Below are 13,530 nucleotides of genomic sequence, written 5' to 3'. Positions count from 1 at the left end.
AATAGAGCAGGTAGCCTATATCTTATTTCTGAGTTTGTTCAATTCCCTGTCCATTTATTTTTATGTGGAAAGCGGGAATGGAAATATTCTCTCTGGAAAGACAGAATGGTAATGTTAAGTTGGACACACTGAATCATGAGTGAAAATAACGATCACGTTCAAATTAAGATGTTGTGGTCCACAAAGCAGACGCTCCGTTTAATGTCAAGTTGTAACTTGTTGTTGTTACAACGTGTGGTTCACTGTTCATAAAGTAGAACCAACGTAAAGTTAGTCAGCTGAGATAGCTTATGTAAACTTGAGGCATAACCTAGCTAGGTGGTAACGTTAAACGGCGGGTTACCGGTTAGTTAACAGTAATGTTAACTACTAGCGTTAGGAGGAACGGAGCGTTATAACGTTTCTTTAATTACTAGTATTAGCTAGTACCCAGCAAATCAAGCTGACCTGCTAAACTGTCTAACTGTCTAGTTAACTGTTATATATTTAGCTAGCTAGCTAAAATTACGATTGGTGCATGGTTCACATTCAAGGCTAACATTACATAAGGTCGGTCTTAATGTAACGTTAGCTAACGCCAGACACACTTTGATAAGGCACATAAACGGCAAATGCTAACGTTATCCCTGCTGACATTTTAAAATTGTGAAACGTATGCAAGTGTTATCTTAACTCGTGTCCAGTTGATATCTCGTGAGGAAACTGCATGTACATAAAAAGAAAAGTATTACTTTACCTTAAGTGAAAGCTGAATTTGAATCATCGTGGAGAAGTCCTGACTCCTGCGTTACATTATTATCCACACTGTCTCTGCGTCGAGATGAGTTTGACGTTAGCACAGCCCCCCGTGAAGTCAAACAATATCATTGGTCAAGATCGTCTCTGTCCGGCATGATTCATCCAATGATTGTGCAACATTCAATTATTTGAATCTGCGCGCACTTTCCTGAAGCACATAGCCTAGACTAAAGAGACCATTTCTGTTTACATTTCTGTTTTTTCAACCATTTTAAGGTCTTACATCGCTTCACGCCCTGATTATCAATGTTCACGTTGATGCTAGAAGCCTTGGTTGAACTGTTGAGCCCTAGCATCCCTTCCCAGTCTTTCACACATTGCATGTATTGCTAAATTGAAAAAAAATATATTGCACACCAATGTAAAGCTTTATTCATACTGTGTCCTCCCTGTCTTTATTCACCGTATATTACCTCAGCCCATGAAAAACTCTTTGTTCCCTTTGACCTGTAGAAAGTGGGGAGAGGCTAAATGATTTGAGGGAGCAGTAGACTGCACAATGACCTTGCATTTTGTTGAACACTGTGACTCACTTTGGGTCTTAATATTAAGAAAAATTGTTTTAACAACAATTTCAACTTCATAAGGAAAAGAACATGTATGCTACATATTCTATTTGAAGTACACCAAATACATTAAAAAGAGGTCTGTCCCGCATGCATATTAGTTTCTGACTGTGGGGAATTGGGAAAAACAGTAAAAACGTCCCCAAATTTCTGAATTGCTTATTTTCATAACATTCACTGAGCCTTGCCTAAAACAGTTTGGAGTTTGTATTGGAAGACTCCAACGTTTTTAAAGTGGATTAACAGCCTTTTATGAAAAGCCTACTCCTTCAGTTTTGAAATGAAATCACAGATAATTTCTCAAATAAGCATAATGTTGCAGATGTCCATACTGTTTGTCGGTAGGCATGACTTTCATAGGAGGGGACACACTTTCCTATCAACGCATGGTTGAATTAAACTGTATGAGGGTTGGAACTAGCGGAACAAGTTAGGTTAGGTGGTGTGCAAGTTAGGCAAGCAGGTACATACTGTATTTGAGGTACTGGTGTGCATTAATATTGATTTTCCACCCCTTATAAAAGTGTAGCATAGCTGTGGCACAGGAAATCCATTTAACTTATTAATGTTACACCTTAATGAAACACACATTGCCCAATATGTGCATCTATGCCTGTGTAACCATTGCAAGTCAGTGGAAATTGTATTGTAATTTCAGAGGCAGGGGTGGTCAGATCACCGAGGTCTTGGTGAGGCATTTAAGGTACCGGACATGCATGAATATTCATTCTACCCCACATAAGGGGGAAGCTCATGCTCTGAGCTGTTTGCATGACATAGACAGGAACAAACATCAAAAGCCAGAGTGGACACAGTATGAGACATCACCGCAGACATCAGCAAAGTAAGCAGTCAATGGAAAAAGATGTTGGGCCATGAATCTGAAATAGGCCCATGGCCTCCACGGAAGTGAAATGAGGCAAGAACATCAGATGGCCCCTAAAATATTAGGATGGTGAAGATGTAGGCTTACCCAGGCTGTAGGCTGCCTGGCTCTCTGTGTACTGTATCGTCATCCTGTAGGCCTATAGGGTTGTGGGCCTATGTGATGTGAACTGTGGCTGCACGATTCTTTTGTCAACTAATTTGCCAGACCAAAACATGATTATATAGTGATGAGCATATCACAGACTTGGACTAAAATAGACATCATACATCCAAGGCCTGTAGTTTAGGTTGACTCTTGTCTCTTATGCATTCCCATAACTGAAGCTATGGCTTTGTTTCCACAAATATTTAGGTGAAAGAATGTTTATTTTTACAAAGACAGATCTAAATACAGCATCTTTGTCACCAGTGGTGATTTGGTGCAGTAGTCCTATAGCTTTTTAAGCTTGTGTGCTGCCAAGTTGTTTTGCTGTTTGTATTACCATAAATATGCTTGCAAAATACTACAGTAGTGTAGTTTCTAATATAATTACATTGATCCAACTATAATTGAGAACAATTGCTTGTGGGTTTTTGCTGTGGAGTTGTTGAGGCCATGCAGTGAGGGTTCATGTCAGCCTCATTCAATGCATTAAACGGGTATGGCTGGTCCTACCTGTCTCAGTACCTCTGTTAACCCCTCTTCAAATAACTGCAAAGCTAAATACAAGTCCTACTCTATTGCTAGAATTTAGTAGACTTGCATTAAGAGACACTGGCCAGGATGAAGTTTGACAGCGATTAAAACACTATAACACACAGTATGAGACCACATTGAATAAGCTAAAATGGACCCCTATACATTATACCAATATTTACCCTCTGAAGAGTCTCTGATGCATATATTGGATAGTTAATTGTAAATATTGTCAAATATTTTTACAAAGTAAACACACAGTACATTAATGGGATAAGTCTGTAGATATATTGAATAGTTGCTTTTAATCACTATAAAGTATTGTTTGTATGAAGTAAACCTGATATATTAATGATTAAAGTACAGTATATTAGTTTCTTTTTAACACTATACAATATTGTTTATATAAAGTAAACCCTTATACATTTATGGGGAAAAGCCTGTAGACATAATGAAGAGTTGATTGTAACGTTTATATAAAGTAATGACTATAAAATAATGGTTCTGCAAGTTATTATCACATATTGTTTTTTGTACAGTAGAAAACCAGTATTAAACAGGAATTTACTGTAAATTGATTGGATAATCATGTAAAATAAATGCCTAAAGCTTTTAAAATACTATTAATGGGCTGTCAAATAGGGTAATTTTACATTAATTTGACATGTAAATAACTATAAATGAATGTTTATTTAAAGTAAACAACATACATTAATGGTAAAAGTATGTAGATATATTGGAGAGTTGCTTGTAAATACTCTCAAATATTGTTTATATAAAGTAATGACTATTATTACAATGTTTCTGGAAGGTATTATCCCATTATCTTCTCTTTTTTGTACAGTAAAAACACAGTGTTAAACAGGAATTTACCGTAAATAGATTGGATAATCATAAAATAAACGCCTAAAGGAGGGTATTTGAAAGTCATTTTACATAATTTTTATGTGTTTTACATCCAGGAATCTGTACTTTAACAGGGAGTTCTTGTGGATGGATTGAATAATCTTGTGAATTTACCAAAGAAAACCGTATGAAAACAGCAGTTTTCATTTAAATTATGTAATTTTAAGGTATTTTGCAATATTTTTCAGTGTTTGTACAGATTTATACATTTGTTTAACATTCTAAATATGTTTTTTGATTACAATTCTTTTTAAATCTACAGTAGTTGGACTGTGAAAATACAGAAAATGTACAGTAGATATCTGTATTTTAAAATAAATTCTTTGTAGAATAACATAAGGTTTTTTACTGTCATTTCACGGTAAGTGTTTGGCAACTTTTGCTGCCAGACTTTTTACCGTTTTTTCACGATTGTTTTTTAACGTTTCTTTACATTAAATTTAAGGTTTAACAGTAAAAAACCAGAAAGAGGCCTCAATTTTACACACCGTAAAATTATGTTTTCTTTTTGTCTTTTTACATAAAATTCAATGTAATTTAACTTTCAAGACCGTTAAGCAATGGAATTATCCTGTTAAACAACTATATTATCTCATTATATCAATTTACAGACTAAAACCTTAAATTAATGGGGTTTTTTTTAAATAAAAGTATTTTTCTGTATTTCTCTGGCATTAACACTTAATGTAGAAAAAACGGAAAAAATCCGTAAAATTATACAGTGAATTCCAGTGAAATAACTTTTTTTTTATTTGAATGAAAGCTGGAGTAACTAATTCATGTGATATCAAGCATTTGTGTACCGAAAGAATTGAGGAAGTCAATCAAAACTAAAACATCAGCCACAAAAAAGCCTCTGCTTAAAATACAGCAGGTGGAGTGCAGACTGCAGGCCGAGGCTGCTCCACACAGCACATTCACACACACTGTCCTATAGCACACCATCTCTAAACTCAGCGACCCTGAACTAGTGACTGACCACAATTGGTAACTGTTTGCTCACAGTGGCGGTTCCTGCTCACGGTGTAACAAAAATAGAGAGAGGAAGAAACACAAAGCTCATCGGAATTTAGATTTGAAAGAAAAAACTAAATACCGTAGAAATCCACAAAGAGGAAATCATCCCTGTCAAAGAACCCAACCCATTTAGATCCTGCACAAAAAACAAAAGCAAGCCTCAAATACTCATAGCATCTTTTTCTAATTGCATTTATTCCTCTGTCATTGCTGCTGCCTCTCATTCACCTTAACAAAGTGAAACTTTCTTCATTAGGAATGTGACGAGCCGCTTGCTGAACCACGCCATCTGTAACAGGCTTCATCCACCACCAACCATCCCTGTATTAATCATCCTCACTGATATGAGACCAGCTTCTGCTAGATTGTCTCCTACCCCTCAAAACCACACCTCTGGTTCTCCGTCACTGATCTCCATGCAGTTTTAATGCAGCACTGATAAGTGAATTATCTCTCCCACACCACCACCAACTCTCCTGCTACATCATACAAGTTATTAGATCATGCGACAGAGCGGGCCTGGTGACACATGGCGTGTCCTGACATACCAGAAACCCCATCGCCACCATTGCTACCACCCACAGCAGACAATTTGTACTAATTTGTGCTTCAGGCAAAAGATATTAGGGCAGTGAATTGGGTATAAATTGTTAATATGCTCAGATGTATTAACATAGCATTACCACTCAGCCATTAACCTCTGTGTGTGTGTGTGTGTGTGTGTGTGTGTGTGTGTGTGTGTGCATGCGCATGCTTGCGTGCGTTGTGTGCGTGTGTGCGCGCATGCGTGTGTGTGTGTGCGTGCGTGCATGAGGCCCCAGTGTTTTAAGCCCTGTGTTAATTGTTAACTGCTGACTGGAGGTGACATTTCACAAGCCCTTGGGGCACGTCCAGGTCTCCTTACTCATCTGTAGTTCTGTCTCCCTCCTTCCCCGCTTACTCTCTCACTGAATTTAGAAACCCATCCAGCACACGGCGCATTTGCATCTTCTTTCCCCTCCTATAGTTTCTAATGTGCATAGTTGTTGGGGAGCTCAGAGCCATGCCAGCATATTTTCATTTCTTTGACTGAAGCTGGTGTCTCTGCCTCTCAGCTCCTTTTCTCCTTCTCTGTGTCATTCTGGCAAACCAGTATAGACACATAAACACAATGATTGAGTTCAGTCCAAACATCCCCCTCCTACGATTTTCTCCTCGTCAGTCAGCAAACGGAGAGGAGAGATCGATAGCATCGCAGCCATGTTGATGATGATTTCATTCTGTCTAAATTCTCTGCCTGTCAAAGGAATAAGGACAGACACTTGTAAATGTCAAGATCTGCGTATTTCACTTTAACAGGTCGGCGTGCGTTTGTGTGTGTGACTGCACATGTGTGTGAGTTATGGTCGTTGTTTATGTCACTCTTTTGTAGAGGTATCGTTTCACAGATCTAGATAAATAGCTTTCTACCACCCTGTTTACTCTGTGAAAGACTGGACAGTCCCATATGTTACACCACACACCACTAGTCGACTCAGAGCACACAATGCTGCTGTTATCCTCTAGTGTTAGCAATTTTTAGAGCTACTTTGGACATTCTAGGCATGTTTTAAACTGTAATCAATAAGTGAAACGATGCATAAAGTGTGGCGCTGAAACAATAGATAGAAATAGACTTTCTTTAGTGTGGGCACGCAGGACGAACGAAGATAATACACCGGTGAGGATTTTAAAAGGTTGAAGACTAAAGTAAAAGCTGCCATTGCAAAGTCTAATTTTGTGGTAATCCACCAACATACAGGCATATTTCGCTGAATATATGTTATGCCTAGAGATGAATAATTCTGGAGGCTGAAAATGGAATGGGCTGCCTCAGTCTCCAGACAGATTCAATTCTTACTTGTTACAGCTTACTCTAATGCACACTAAAATCACTGTAAGGGCTCCAGTATTTAAAACTGTGACATTTCACTTTAATTAGGGCTGCACGATTTTGATGAAAAGTCAGATTGCGATTGCGATTTACAATACTGCGATTACAATTGCGATATAATGGTATCATGAGTTTACTTGATTATCCACCCAACCATAAATCAGGCATTAGTGAGAACGAGACAGCAGGCCAGTGAGTGACGTCAGTGCCTGAGTGGTGAAGCGAGGAGAGCGACCAGACTTTAGCGTAGCGGCTGTGTGAGGGGGAAAGCGAGAGGAAAAAGAGACCGCAAAGACGATGTAAAGTGAGTTAACAGAGAACACCAAGCTTCTTAAGACACGGTGTGTTCATCTGTTGATATTACTGTCGCTGAAGTAACTGTTGTTACAACGTGGAGACTGCAGTGCACGCGGTGTCACGGACACAGCACATGTTTTTTTTTCAATTAAATCACGCATTTTTTTGCGGTTATGTAATTGCACAGAGTGACATCACGATTGCGGTTAGATTAATTGTGCAGCCCTAATTTCAATTGTATCACTGTGATCAATGAATGTCCTTGCTGAGGTGAAATAAATGTGCTTGCTGCTTGGTGTACAATTCAACTGTGGTGAACTTTGACTTGCAAATTTGCACCGTTGACCAATTTCAAATCTTCATAGTTCTGACCTTTGAGGGAACAGAGCAAACTGGAACAGCCCATATTAGCCATGTTGCATCATTCAATTTTATATTACCCTGCACTGTCAAATGAAAAGCAATACCAATAGAGCTTTCTTCTTTGTATCCATTTTGCCATGAACAAAACTAGCCATGACCAACAGTAGCCTCTGCACACCCCACAAGCTATCACCAAGCTTTCAGCATAACCAATTTCATGAGGATGCACGAAGAGCAGAGCACTTACTCCGGAAAGATAAAAATATGGCAGATCACTTTTGGAAGCTAACCAGTTGTTGACAACACACTCAAAGATGGAACCCATGTCTCGGTAGCTACAGCTGCTGCAACTTTTTTTCCCTAGCCCGATTTAAATCCGGGGTCGCAATCCATGGTCGTCGTCTTAATCCTTAAACCAGGTTGAACTTTGCGTGTCATCAGTGAATATATTTTCAGTGGTGTTTTTGACAGTGATAAATTCATCATTGATTACTCATTGACAACCTACTTAATAGTGTATTTTTTTTATTTTGTCTTTTTCTCATGTTTGACTTATTCTGCTTAAATAAGTACAGTATATGACCAAAAAGAGCACAGCCCCTGTATATATTGTACCTGGTCAGGGTTAAAATCACAGTATTAAATAAATTGTATTGAATCAGCACCTTAAGAATCCATAAAGAGTAGTATTGTATATTGAGGTCCCTGCCATTTTCTGCCCCTAATGTTTACCCAGTATTGTAAAGATTGAGCACATTTGGCATTAATAAAACGAATGTAAGCTTCATGTGTAGATATAGTACACAGGCAACATTGCACAGTATCATTCTCTTTTAAGACAAGTGCTTAAACGTATATGCCGTATAATACCTGACAGGAGCAACAAACAACTCCTAAATTATGTTGGATTATTATTACTCAATGAATTTCTAAGCTGCTTAGTTCATATTTCAAACACCTTCATTGGCCATGGAACTTTGACAAGTGATCTGATGAGCTCTGTGATTGGTGCATTAAGCCCATCTATTCTTAAGGCCTCTCTTCCATTGCATCAGCACTTTCTCTCTAACTGCATTCATCAGGACAGATCATTACATCCTTCCACTCCTCTCCTCTCTTGCCTCTCTCAGTCTCTCATCCCATCCCTCACTACCAAATGAAAGGGAAATCCTGGTGTGTCTGAGGCTGGCTGGCAGCAGAGCCAGAGGTGGAAAGATGAGAAGAGAGAGGGAGCAGAGATGAAGGCAAAAAGAAGGGATGAGAAAAGGAGAGAAAGGAAAGAAAAATCACAGTCTGCTCTGACTGTAAATGGTGTGAGAGAAGAGAAGAGTTTGTGTTGGAGGGATGGTTAGTCTCTGTTAGGGCTCTGTGGGAAGGAAACTGAAGAACCACCATAGTTGGGCTATTAGTACGCAGCAGGATAAAACTTGAGCTCTAAGTGTCTGCTGCAACATTCAAAATCATACTGAAAACATTGAGTCGAGAGAAGCCCCTACTGAGCATCAGTGCCATTTTGTACAATTTAGTTGGGCATCTGTGTTCTGCATATTGCATGTTCAGCTTTTGATTGAAAAATCTTATGTTCTATTTTCATTCAGCTGTCCTGGTTACACTGTCAAGATGTTTTATTGACTTTATTAGAGGGTCATTGTCAATTACAGAGGTAAAAATGTTGCATATTTGTCTCCACATTCACGTTGTGAATGTTGTCATCAGTGTTGTAATTACTGTCCAAAAGCATGTGATTTGCATAACACCCACACAGGTACTTTCTCTTATTTTGCTTAAATAGACCTCTTCTTAAGGTGCAGCCAGCCCAGATTGTGCTTCACACAATCTTTTCAATGCCACAGATTTGCTTCTGGTCGCGAATTGGCCTGCCTTGTTCACTTTGAGTTCAGTCTGATTGACCTTTTACACACAACTCCCGAAACCTCCTCACACCCACGATCCACCCACACAGGTGTTATCACCTACTGTATGTTCCCCGAGTAGACCTCTTCTTAGGACTGTATAAATTAAACTTGGTTGACATCTTTCTCATTCTCCAGTTGATTTTGTTTGTTGCACCTTTTCATAGCAGACATTTTGACATATCATAGAAACATGTCATGCCACAGAAGGAAAAGCACAGGTAATATTAAGGTGAAATTAAAACAACTGTGCCAGTGAGCCAGCTCCAGCTTTCCAAATTGCTCTCAGCTGCTTTTCCTGCTATGACAAGTCAACGTGTCTGCCTTGATTTGGGAAGGATAACTCACAGCTTTATCAGGATGTAGATTTTGTCTAATTATAGGTCTAATTGGTCAAGTGTAATTAAAAACACCTGTGAAGGTGTGCAGGACCGTTAAAGGACCTACAGTATATGCCCATTTTATACCCACACCTTTTTCACTTACCTGTGCCTGATTAGATGTCTCCTCAGCACTGTGTGGGCATTTATGGTGCTTGACCGTTATCTTCCTGACTCTTCTGTGGCACTTTAACATGAGACAACTTTGTAACCCCAAAATAGCTCAACTGTACATCAACCTGAGCAGGGTGTGCACAACCTTTACAAGAGGGAGGGCATTGCCCAAATGACTTTCTGTTTTTGCCTATCCCTTTTGGCTCTCACAGCATCACAACATCTGAGGCTTAGAACGGCCATTAATCGGAGGATGGAAATATTTCGTTTGTTCATTTGTTGAAGGAAATCACACCAGAGCTGTTGCAGCGCAGTACATATCTTGTATTTGCTTCAGGCAGCTTGTATAATTTACTTCAGACCCAAAAGGGGAGATAGAACTCAGTGGCAGTTTCATCACACAGTTTTCGTTTGAGAAAAAAATAAATACAAAAGCACTTATTTATTTGATACATATTTAACAGTTTCTTCAGTTTTATTTACTACAGCATTTGTATTATTTTTCTGTAAGGTACAAACTGCAAACAGCTTCAGGGGATCCAAGGAAAGCTGTGGGCTACATTGCTTACATATTTATCTGTGTGTGCAAGCGACTGTATATTTATCCTTACCCCTCGCCTCCCCTAGCCACATCTTATTCACACATACAAGAAGGTCAGTGTTGTGGGATCTTGGTTATTTTTTAGCAACATTTAAAAGCAAAAACAACAAATGCTGGCAGGTTCTTTTGATTTTGTAATCATTTGAAGCGGTATCTGTAATTACATTTTTGTACAAAGTTGGCACACAACCCAACTTGTAGTTATAATAGTATAACGATGGAGAACACTGTACAGTTTAATTCAAGTAATCATACAGCTTGTCTCAAATTAATTTCTGTGACTATATCTCTCAAGCACACAGAGACTTTATTTAGAGCCTGTATTTATTCACACAGTGGGTACTGCATGTGCTGGCACTTCAGTACAAAGATACTTTAAAAATAAACACACACACACACACACACACACACACACACACGCAAAAGCCACACACAAAATATCATAAGTCCCAGAAGAAGTCCAGTTATTTCCGGGACATCTCTCTCGTAGATGAAAAATAGAAGAATTTCTATTAATCTGAACCAAAATAAGCATAAAATGCTCAGTGAGGGATTGAGTGATTTGTGCTTTAAAGCAGCCTACAGAGTATTTACAGTGGTGTTCTGCTAGGATTAGTTGTGTGAGAGGATTAGTGAAGCTGCATTACTGCTGTTTTATTTAACTCACAACAGCAAAAGACTAAAAATAAAAGCCTCTTAACCACATTAGGCAACATGAGAGGACAGGTTGGACAGTTAGACAAACATGTTTGTCCTCTTAAAAGACCTGTGCCGGAAACAGATTTGCATCAACCCACACACTTTCTCACACACTCAACTTTCTGTGCTTAATCTTTAATCTAATAATCTGATGAAAGTTGCCCTGTGCAGCATATGCTATGCAAGGAAACACTGTGTCATATCAGTTAAGGCGATGATGTTGGTGAGAGTGCAGCATATGCAGATACTGGCAGGATCAACAGAGTGGGAAACTCACAGAGAGAGGAGAGGATTAATGCAAAAAGACTGGCAGAGAGGGGGAGACAGTGAGAGAGAGAGATGTGCAGAGGCAGCACATTATCTCTCTCTCCCTCTCTTCCTCTGCCTCTCTCTCTCTCTCCCGCACTCTCTTTCCTTGCATCAGCATTGATCAGAGTACATCAGTAAAGTAAAGAGCACCCTATCCATCAGTACATGGCTCTGGAGCTGCTGTAAAGAATACTAAAGCTGCTCTCCACAGTGCATGCACACCGAACACAATCATATGCATATAGTTTACTATATCAACATTAGCATTAAACCGACCACAATAGAGGCACTGCTAATCCACTAAAATACTGCTACATTTGAGACCACACTCTGTGGGATTGTTCACAATGCTTAACCAAATAGCAAAAATGTTCCCCAATCATATTTTTAGTGAAGCAATCACGACTCGTGCCAATTTTATATTGAACTATGTATTCAGCCCTCTTTTGGGCCACATTTGGTAACTTTATTGAATTTTCAGCACATGCTCAAACACCAACCTTTTCTATTTCACGGATTTCTCCTCCATTGGTGGCTATTTGCTAACAGTGATGGTCCATTATCTCTGCATGAGACTAATGGAAACACTCCTGAAGGTTTGCTTCTAATGGATTGTTTTGGAAAATGAAAGTATGACCTTGGCTACATTTTTTTCCTGCCGACATACCTTATATATGAAGCTCCTATATAGGATAAGTATGTTCCATTCATTATTCACATAGCTTCAAGCGTGCCAACTCTACTGGGAAAACTCTGGAAAGAGGCTATTCTTCCTTAGATCTAGCCAACAGAAGGCAAGCAACACTTGGGAATCACAAACAAGAGAAGACAAAAAGAAGGTCAATATAGGTTGCTGGGTTATGATCAGGGTTCAAAATTAACTTTTTCGTCCACCAGCCAAATGGCTAGTGAATGTTCAAATTTAACCAGCCACTCAAAAGATTACCATCGTTTTTTGGCTGGTGAGTGTAGCAAATCTACCAGCCAATTGCATATTTTACCAGCATTTGGCTGGTAAATGGTTCTAATTTTGAACCCTGGTTATGATGTACACAATATACAGTAATGGCACTAATCAATCCAAATGATTCTTGGGTACAAATATACACATGGCCAGGAAAACAAAAGCTTTGGATGGATTCCTGCCTCTCCTGAAAGCCTGTCTCAAATATCTTCAATGGTTCAAAAGGTAACATCCAGCCATTGGTTTCCTCGCCAAACATCTGGTCCCTTGCAGAATCTCCTGAGATTGTGAATCAGAAACTGTACATGGGGAATGAAAGGGGAGGGAAACGGGGTCAAATGGCCCCCAAGGTGCCAGAGCAAAAGACTTTGATGTGCTTATGCAAATTATGCAACAACATCCAGGGAGTCACATTTTTCAATGCAAATTTTGAACTATACAAATAATGAACAATAACTCACTCAATTATAATTATATATGTCTACAAATTGTCTTTGTAGAGTGCTCTTTGGTGCTCTGGTTTCTTCTCACAGTCCAAATCCATGGAGATTAGCTGAATTAGAATATAAAAGTGCCTGTAGGTGTGAATGTGAGCAAAAATGTGCATCGTATGTGTTGTAATGCATTATGCCTCTTGCCCTGCACAGATTGTTAAGCCCCTGGAGGCAAATATGAAACAATTTTCAGTTTACTTAGATAATACTGATCACTACAGAAAGAAAACAAAATACCTCTCACTATTTTTGTTATACTCGTAATGTCAAAGAAACACAGGCAAGGCAAGTGACCACAGAGCTGGCCTACTGTAGAGAACTATGATACAGTACATTTACAACCAAGCAACATGTATTCCAGTCACAAAGCATTTAACAGTGATAAATGATCTCAATAGTTAGGAGATGATATAGCTCACAGTTTTGGTAAAATATAAAACAAATTGTTCTTCTGTGGTGGTTAAAACCCACTGTAATTTACACCCTGCAGCAAGGAAGGTAGTTGTATCCTTGGTAGATTAAAGACAACACTATAGTTTTCTGTCTGAGGGGTACGATTAAGAAGGAAATCTTGAACTCATGATTGAAGAAGTTTCAGGAGACCTTAACGAGTTGCGCTGAAACATTTGTTGA

The 13,530-nt window shown here is 38.9% G+C and overlaps 1 protein-coding gene across 1 annotated transcript in view; it reads right to left on the bottom strand.

Annotated features, from left to right (window-relative positions):
• LOC116038432 (chemokine-like protein TAFA-2) overlaps nt 1-13,530 on the bottom strand; it is a 108,034-nt gene that overhangs the window by 32,043 nt on the left and 62,461 nt on the right. The window lies entirely within an intron of this gene.

Source organism: Sander lucioperca, chromosome 12 (genome assembly GCF_008315115.2).
Source record: "Sander lucioperca isolate FBNREF2018 chromosome 12, SLUC_FBN_1.2, whole genome shotgun sequence".
NCBI classification, from domain to species: Eukaryota; Metazoa; Chordata; class Actinopteri; order Perciformes; family Percidae; genus Sander; species Sander lucioperca.
This window is presented reverse-complemented; position numbering and strand designations above follow the sequence as displayed.